Raw genomic sequence first — 9134 nt, 5'->3', positions numbered from 1 at the left:
TTTGAAAAGTTCATATGTAGTTTTCTTTAAAATAAGCCTAATCATGACTCTATTAACAACATAGCAAGTGGTGTTTGCGGCTTTCACCCAAAAATATTTTGGTAAATTATTTTCACAAAGCATGGTTCTAACCATTTCATCTAAATTTCTATTTTTCCTTTCAACAACTCCATTTTGTTGAGAGGTTCTAGTTGCAGAAAAATTATAGCTAATTCCATTTGAGTTGCAAAAATTTCAAAACCCAAGATTTTGAAATTCTATTCTATGGTTACTTTTAACACTAGTGATAGAGTAACCTTTTTCATTTTGATTCATTTTTTAAAATGTGATAAATTTTTCTAAAGTTTCGTCTTTGGTACTCAAGAAAAGAACTCAAGTAAATCTAAAATTGTTTTCCACCCAAGCAAGTTATCCTAAAAGGACCAAACAAGTCTATGTGAATTAGTTGAAGAACTCTACTAGTTGATACATCATTAATAGGTTTAAAGGAAACTGTTTTATGTTACATTTAACACATGTATCACAAACTTTATCTAATTCAAAATTACTTTTAAACAATCCTCCCACTAAGTCATTTTAAACTAGTTTATGCAATATGTTCAAACTAGCATGTCCTAGTTTTCTATGCCATAATAAAGAATTAATTTTATTTTTAGCAACAAGGCATATGAAAGAATCATGCAAATCGTCAAAATAAACCATATAAACATTTCTTATCCTATTTTCTATAGGCATATGAAAGAATCATGCAAATCGTCAAAATAAACCATATAAACATTTCTTATCCTATTTTCTATAGGCATAATCTTATTAGACACAATGTCAACTATTTTACAACCATTAGACTCAAAAATGACATTTAGACCACTATCACACAATTGGCTAATACTAAGTAGATTATGCTTAAGACCGTTGATATAAAGAACATTTTCAATAAGAGTTGAAGAGTTTTTATCAATAGAGCCTATTCCTTTTACTTGTCCTTTAGTGTTGTCACTAAATATAACTACACCTCCATTTTTAGGCTTCAAATTGACAAAATGGCTCTTGTCACCTATCATGTGCTTTAAGTATGCACTATCAGGGTACCATGAGTTTTTGAGTGAATTCTCCTCCTTGAAGTAATGCTCCTTTTTCTACAAACATAGAATTAAACCTTGAGTTTTGGTACCCAAATTCTTTTGGGTCCAAAGCATTAGTTCCTATAATTTTAGTCTCTTTAGGTATCCATTTTTAAAGGATGTCTTTATCTTGAGAACTTATGAGTCTTTTGGGGACCCATATGCTTTTAATAAGTTTTCTTTCGTGAAAATTTATGGGACATCTATGTTTATAGAAATTAAAGCTAGTTTTGACAAAGTTTTGTTTTAAGCTTTCTCCTCTTAAAAATCTTTTTGGTTAAACTTTGTTAGAGTGAGCTTTTTCACTCTTAAACAAATCAAGTTGCTTTTAATGATCATCATGAACTTTAGAAAGCAAATTATGCAAGTCAAAATTCTTTTTCTCAAAATCAGTTATACTAGCTTGCATACCATTTATTCTACTTTTAGGGTCATGCTTGACTTTGGAGAGTGAATTATTTTCATGTTTTAGTTTTGAAATAGTTTCTCTATATTTTGAAAACATTAATTCAAACTCCAAACCCAACTCATCATAAGCATATTCTAACTAATCAAAATAATAAAAAGTTTAATTAGATGATTTAGAAGTTACCTTAGCGTCGTCGATGGCCAAATAACAAAGTTGGCTACTTCTTGATCTTTATTGTCAGATGAATCTTCATCACTCCAAGTAGCAACATGACCCTTGAGTTTTTATTTCTTTGACCCTCTTTTCTTCCATTGAGAGCAATCAAACTTGATATGTCTTGATTTCTTGCATTCATATCATAAGATGAGGGTCCTTCTCCTTGTTAGATTCAATCTTAAGTCCTTCCTTCTTTTGGGATTTTCTTCCTTTGGTTGACCTCATAAACCTTCTTCTTTTCAACTTTTCATTTTCCTTTATTCACTCATTTAGTCTCATTTCATGAGTGGGCAAAGAACCAATTAGCTCATCTAATGAAAGATAGTCTAATTTTTTAGCTTCTTTTAAGGCTATAATTTTGGCATCCCATAACATTGGCAAGCTTCTAAGCATTTTCTTCACTGCCTCTTCATTGGAATATGTGCGTTGATGATGATGGTGAATGTATCAGACATAGCTTTGATGTCTTCATCAGGCTTAATCATAAACGTCTCATAATTGAGAGTGAAAATTTCAACCTTTGATTTCTTGACTTAATCTGTACCCTCATGAGTGACCTCCAATTTATCCCAAATTTCCTTGGCATGGGTACATGATGATACCCTAGTATACTCTTTCGGACCAAGTGCACAAAAGAGAGTGTGGATGGCCTTGGCTTTGAGTTGTATACTTCTCCTATCTTTATCATTTCATTTATTCTTACTCTTTGGGACTAAGATCTCTTCTTCTTGCTTTTGAAGTATGGATGGATCATCCATGATTATATCCCATATGACAATATCATTGGCTTGTATGAAAAACATAATTCTAGTCTTCCAATATGAATAATTTTCACCATTGAAGTAAGGAGGTTTATTAATGAATTGAGACTCAACAACCATAATGGAGCCGAAAGAAGGTGTCATCTTGTGTGGTCTAAATAGATGGAAGTTGAGCTACCTCGAGGATCTTCTCTTGATTGTTAGACCGTCTTTTAGAGATTAGCTCTGATACCAATTTTTAGCTCGATTAATCAAACTAAAATATCCAAGATGAGGGTGAATTGGCCTTTAAAAATATGAAACAATGAACATAAAGATTTAAAGTGGTTCAGCCCCAATTGCCTACTTTACTAGCTTAGCTTTCCACAACTAAGGATTTTCCTAGATCCACTAATTTGTTGAATCTTTGAGGACAATGTTTAACCTTACAACCCTCTTAAGATTTCTACCCCAAGTCCTAAGATAAACCCTATCAAAGAATTAGAAATAAGCAAACAAAGTGATAATCCTAACAAGATCAGAATGCTTGCCAATTAAGCACAAATAAACAAAGAATACACTTGAGTAAAAAAAAGACAATAAGAGCTCACAAGTGTGTACAAGAGAATTATAGAAGTGTTGAGTACAAAGGTTATTTGATTGATGATTTTTTCTTGAAAATGCTTTCTTCTGTTTTATGATCTTTTGAAGCTAGTATTTAGTCCCCACAATTCATGTCCAACTATTGGGGTTGTTATGGTAGTTAATAAATTCGTTGGGATATGAAAACCATGGCATTTAATACACCTGTAATAGCGAGTATCGATACAAGATAAAACAATATAGATATTTTTTTGCAATAAAGGTTAAATTCAGTGACCATTGAAGTTTAAATATCGATACCATAACAAATTTTTCAATACCTTATAAAAAGGTATCGATACAACATCAATACTTAATTGGTTATGTGAGAAACATAATGCCAATTTGGTATTGTTTATTTGAAGGGTATCGATATTCTAAAAATATCGATACTTGGCCAAAAAGATATTCATACTTTTTGGCCTAGAGCAATTCTGACTTGTTTGAAAAGTAGTTTGATTTATTAAAAGACTTTGAAATTGGTTAAAATCATTTAAACTTTATTTTAAAGTTTTTTGAAATTTTTTTTAAAGAGTTTAAATTAGATATTCAAAATTTTATCTCTTAGACTTCAATTTGAAGAATCATTTTATCAATTTTGTTCAATTTTAACTTTTAGTCAAAAACACTTCAATTTATTATATCAAAACATTTTGTCAAATAAAACTTAGTTTAAAAGTATACAAATGCATCATTTTCCAGCAAGCTTGAAACATCTTTAATTGAGCAGACATAATTAGAAATCATTAAGTTAAATAGCAACAGCTTCATTCATCACCAAAAAATAGTTTAAAATCAAAATGACCAATTAAATGTGAACTTGAATCAATATGCTTTATAACCAAGAGTCGCATGCTAATTAGATAGGGGTTCAGGTAGGAAATTGGAGTTAAAACCTCAAAACTTACCATTTAGATGATTTTAATTCAACATTTACAAGCTAATACCACAAGCACCCGGTAGTAGTTTTCAGCAACAAATTTAAGCATTTGATTACCAAATCTTCTTCTTCTTCTTCTTCACTTCTCACAACCATTTCTAAATGAGAATAGAATGTTCTTAAACCACAAAAACTTGGTTTAATAACTTGTATAACTGAACCTTACCAATTGACTGGCTTTTGCATGCGCATAAATCAAATGATTTTATAAACTTGGTCAGTTGTAATATTCATAGTGTTACAATAAAACACTACAGTATTCCAAGAATCAAACCTAAAAGAGTTGGTAATTTAGCAATTTCTATTCAAAAGTGCATGCAATAAAGGAGTCTAGCTAGCTACTCACTAATTGCTAAAGTATGACAAACCATTAATGAAGATAATTAAAACTAATTCCTTATCTAAGACAAAAAAGGACTAAATTGCAAATAACGCAAAATATAAAACTACTAAATACTATAACAGGCAGAGGTTAGTTAATTTCCATGTTGTTAATTAACCCTCGAATTAGGGATTTAAATCGCTCACACTCCCAAATTGGCTCCATTTTACTTCTCAGTCTCAACTTTACCAACTTGGATAAATTATTCTGGTTTATCTATCGATCTTATCGGCTAACTCGAGACTAAAGAATTGGTGCCTAATAAGATCTCCTCTTGTTCTCACTTATCTTGATCTTCCATTAGGGCCGTCAATCCTATGTTTTTAGGTTTATTTGATTTAGTCCAATTTTGTGATTTAGTCCTCAAACTAAAAAACTAACCAAACAACATTTCCATCAACCAGCTAGGGTTTAGTTACCCATTACCATATTAAAGCTAACAAACATCAAATAAACAACCATTGAAGCCATTAACATAAACTTGAACAAAAAAATGAAAGCTTTGATTTTTAACTTAATAAACTTAAATGAAAAACAACTAACACAAAGATAAAGAAACAAGAACGCTAAAGATGAATGATTTAACATATGAAAAGAAATAAAACTCAAATAACATTAACCCAAATATTAAAGAGTGATTAAAAATAAGTTTAAAGTCTTTACCATGTAAATAAAACTAAGATACAACAAAAACTAACTTAAATATAAAGAAGAAAACTACCCTACTCCTAAGTTAACCCTACTTCTTTGATAGGTGGATATCGCAATACCCAAAGATGATATCGTGATACCACTGAAGGGTGTCTCCAATCTTCCATGTTGTTGGATGTATCATGATTCCAAGTTGGGGATATCGAACTCCCTTTCCTTTGGTGTCATTCTCACTCTTTTTCAACCTCCAACACGTCCCTGCACCACTCAATTATACGTTAGTCCCCCAAATGGAGCTATTGGCCAAATTGGGTCACAAAATGAGTAAAAACGAGACATTTTCACTTACTAACTAAAAATATAAAAATTATGATAAACTATGCAAAAGGCACTATTTTGCTCAAGAATAAGCTCCTTAAGTATGCTGCGAAAGCCTAATTTCCTACATAAATTTGAGGCAGATCACTAGCATACAGAAATAAGAATTATTTAAAGCATGAGAACTACATAGTTACCACTTGGAAGACTTATCAAAATTTGCCCTCAAACCCAGCCTTTTCTCATGTAGTTTCTTCTCTTTCTTTCTGCCATTTCCCTATCATTAACAGTATAACAAAGTTATTTTTACACAAAAGTCCTTAACTTTCTTGAAGGACTTAAAGACACTTTAGTCCCTTACAAATTCAGCATATACTTAGTAGGTGCGTCATGCTCAACCAACATTCTGAAGCGTACTCTTTGCTTGTAGTATTCTCTCTTGAATTGAGAATAACTCCTCAGACAGTTCTATGCGTGAATACTCTATGTGCCAAACATCAATTCACCAGAAACCTAAAAATTTTGACTAATCACCATAGTGTGCCAAAAAAATAACTTTATATTTACTTGTCTTCTTCTCAAATGTAATTTGAGGTATGACACTAAAAACCTTTAACCATTTCCCTAAACCCTTCAAACTAACATTAAACATTTTTGTAGGCACTTAATCCTAAATTATAACATTGAATAAATGCATAGAATTTCCTCCTGCATAACCTAGCTTCAATCTATTATCAATTCAACCGCTAACTTTAATTGAAGAAGAACTAGACTTTTTTGTTTCAAATCATTTTGTGAGAATGGACTTCTAGAAGTGTTGAAACATCAATTAGGTATGGATCATCCTCTAATCTCACTTTAAATTGAAACTATGGGTTATGATAAACCCTACTTACAACTAAGCTATAGAGTGTCCTGATACCAAAACATCGCTTGAGCGCTTACAGAAGACCATTTTAGTGAAAAGTATCCAAACCAAGAGAGTCGGAGTGTAACAGCCCGATTTAGGGCCTAATCAAAACAGTGGTCTCGGGACCACCAATTCGAAGTTAGAGAATTTATTTCATTATAATTATGAGGTTATCACATGTTTATCATAGTGCATGAAATTTTTGGTTAGTCAATTTTAACGTTTGTGAGCCCGATTGCGAAAAACGACTAAATCGCATAAAAGGTAAAAGTCACTTTTTAGCACCCAAAAGAGTTAAATAGCTAGAGAACAAAAATTTTGGGATTTTAAAGAGTAATTTGACCCCTATAAGCAAGGTGGCTGGCCATAGGAAGCAAATTTGGTCAAAAAGTCAATGTTAGGTGACTTGATGACATAATCCTATGATAAAATAATACCTAAGTTGCCTAGCCTTCATCTCTTTCATCCCATTTCTTCTTCTTTGGCCGATTATACCAGCAAAAATAGAGGTTTCAAGCTCTCAAAATTTCAGCAATTTATTCCTCTCATAATGTAAGTGATCTTGATGACTTTCTTGATGATTTTTACATTTTTAGCATGCTTGTTTCATAGGCTTTCATATGAGAGGACTATTTTGAAAAATGGTGATAAGTCTAGGGATTTTCCATGAAAGAGTTTATGTTGTTTTCTAAAATTTTATGGAAGAAAATAAATCTTAGAAGAGTCTAAACAACTTTTGTGAAAGGTGTTGGCATGAAAACACTTAAAGGGACAATTTTGCGTAAGTTGCAAAATAAGTTGCAAGTGTGTGAAATAGTGAGGTTTTGGGGCTTCTATAAGAGTCAAAAGAGTTTTTCTAGACTTGAAATATGAAGAAATTCAATAAAAATCAATTTTTGAGCATAGGGGTAAAATGGTCATTTTGCCAAGGTCTAGGGGCAAAATGGTCATTTTACCAAAGATGTGAATTTATGATTGCCTAATTGTAATTAGTGACTAAATGAGTGTATTTTGTTATTATAGATCAAGATTTTCCAAAACCAAACTTGGACCGGGGCAAAGTAAAGCAATCCGACTAAACTAACTAGTCGAGTGTATTTTGTAAACCGAGGTAAGTTGTATGTAAATAATTCAACTACATCGTTGATGTACGTATTTGAATTGTCATTAAATTGATATAGTATGATTTCCTAGATTGTGAACTGAGATTGTATATTCATGATTGAAATAGTAGAATGGTCTAGTTGGGACCCTAGGAAACAAACCGGATATTCATGCCATAACTATCGAATTTCTTGTGTGCCAGTGTAAGACACACCTCGGCCACATTATGAGTGCTAGTATAAGACCATGTCTGGGAGATGGCATCGGCGTAGAGATAAGTGCCAGTGTAAGACATGTTTGGGACATGCATCGGCCTCGATGATGATAGCCAGTGTAAGATGTGTTTGGGACACGTATCGGCTAAGAGTTGTGCTAGTGTAAGACATGTCTGGGACATGCATCAGCACGTGTATACAAGAGCTAGTATAAGACCATGTCTAGGAGATGGCATCGGCCTCAATGATGCTAGCCAGTGTAAGACCATGTCTAGGACATGGCATCGGCAACTTATCCCATGTTTGAGGCTTATAGAATATCCGGTAGTTTTTCGAAAGGTTTAATTTTAAAGGTTATGAAGGTGACTTAAGAAGGAAAGTATAATAATGTTTTGAGTGATATAGGTACCTGTTTGGTATGCATGAGTAATGAGCTCAAATTAGGAATTGCGTATTGAATAGATGGTAAATAGTAAGTTAAGTTTAAACTTTCCTTTGAGTTATAAGCATGATGACTAATGGTGAAATTGTCGTTGTATATTTATTTATATGCAACTTATTGAGCTTTATGCTTACTTTTTTTCCTTTCTCTTTTCTTTTAGTGTCGCTTAATATCTAAGGATCCTTTGAAGTTGGAGATATCGATCACACTATCAATCAAAGCACGTGGTATAGTACAAATCTTCTTTTGAGTATTGCATGTATAAGGCTAGACTACGATGTTGATTTAATGTGAAATTGGTTGTGTATTTTGGCTTAAGTTAAAAGCCATTCATTTTGTATCAAGTCTAGAATAATGGCTATTATTCATTTTGAAAATGCTTATAAAATTCTTTCTATGAATGAATTAGTGTCCATTGTGGTGAAAATTAGTATGTTGGAATGATCTTGTATAGGTTGTGCAGCATGGGTGACAAAATAGCTTGAAAATGGCCTCCTTTTGTCCACACGAGCATGACACATGGGCGTGTGTCTAGGCAGTGTGTGACACACGACTCATTCCTATGGGTGTGTGTTTTGGCCGCGCGTCCCCTGCACTTAAACTTTTTAGTCAGTGTTGTACACGGGTAGGCCACACGGGCGTATACCATGGCCGTGTCTTAAAGTCAGTATCGTACACGGGCAGGTCACACGGGCATGTGCCATGGCTGTGTGTTGAAGTCAGTGTTGCACATGAGCTAAGGAATGGGCGTGCCCAAGCCACACGGGCGTGTGGAGCCTAAAGCATAAAGTTTTTTCAAGTTTATTTTAAGTCATTGGTTTGGTCCTGAACCATCTTGAATGTATGTTTTGGGCCTCGTAAGCCATTTAAGGGATAGATTGCTTATGAATTGAAAAGTTTTGATTTGATCAAGATTTTATGACCTGATCTCCTAAGATTGATTGAGTTTAAGTTAGGTAGCACCTCAAACCCTATTTCGGCGTTGGATATGGGCAAGGGGTGTTACATTTATTGGTATCAGAGCATGGTTTAGTCGGTTCTAGG

Source organism: Gossypium hirsutum, chromosome A04 (assembly GCF_007990345.1).
Source record: "Gossypium hirsutum isolate 1008001.06 chromosome A04, Gossypium_hirsutum_v2.1, whole genome shotgun sequence".
NCBI classification, from domain to species: Eukaryota; Viridiplantae; Streptophyta; class Magnoliopsida; order Malvales; family Malvaceae; genus Gossypium; species Gossypium hirsutum.
This window is presented reverse-complemented; position numbering follows the sequence as displayed.